Below are 450 nucleotides of genomic sequence, written 5' to 3'. Positions count from 1 at the left end.
AACTTATTATTATAGAAAACGTCAACTGCTCTCGGAAATTATATTTCAAGAGCGATATTGATGATACGTAAACAGGTTGACAAATACAACAATGGTATACCAGCGCCCTAGAGAACGCTAAAGAGAGAGAAAAAAAACCCTCACAAGTTTAGTTGAAATCCAATAATGTTAATGACATATGAGTATTCGTGGTGTAGCGGTTATCACGTGCGCTTCGCACGCGCAATGTACCCGGTTCGATCCCGAGCGAAAACATGCTATTTCGTAGATAATGTTTTTTGAAACAACACGTACTACTTTTTATATAAACAAAACCACATTAGGTGTGGAAAAAAGGTTTGTTTGTTTGAAGTTAGGCACAAAAGCTACACAATGGGTTATCTGTGCTCTTTCCACCACGGGTATTGAAACCCGGTTTCTAGATTAATAACGTCTTGTTGAATCTTGCTA

General features: G+C 37.8%; 1 non-coding gene across 1 annotated transcript; it reads left to right on the top strand.

The window, feature by feature from the left end:
• The first annotated feature begins 182 nt into the window (after positions 1-182).
• Positions 183-255, top strand: Trnaa-cgc. Its single transcript has one exon. It is a non-coding gene; the product is annotated as a tRNA-Ala (tRNA).
• Positions 256-450: the final 195 nt, after the last annotated feature.

This window comes from Limulus polyphemus, unplaced genomic scaffold (assembly GCF_000517525.1).
Source record: "Limulus polyphemus unplaced genomic scaffold, Limulus_polyphemus-2.1.2 Scaffold158336, whole genome shotgun sequence".
NCBI lineage: Eukaryota > Metazoa > Arthropoda > Merostomata > Xiphosura > Limulidae > Limulus > Limulus polyphemus.
The sequence above is the reverse complement of the archived record's forward strand: the minus strand, read 5'-3'. Positions and strand labels throughout refer to the sequence as shown.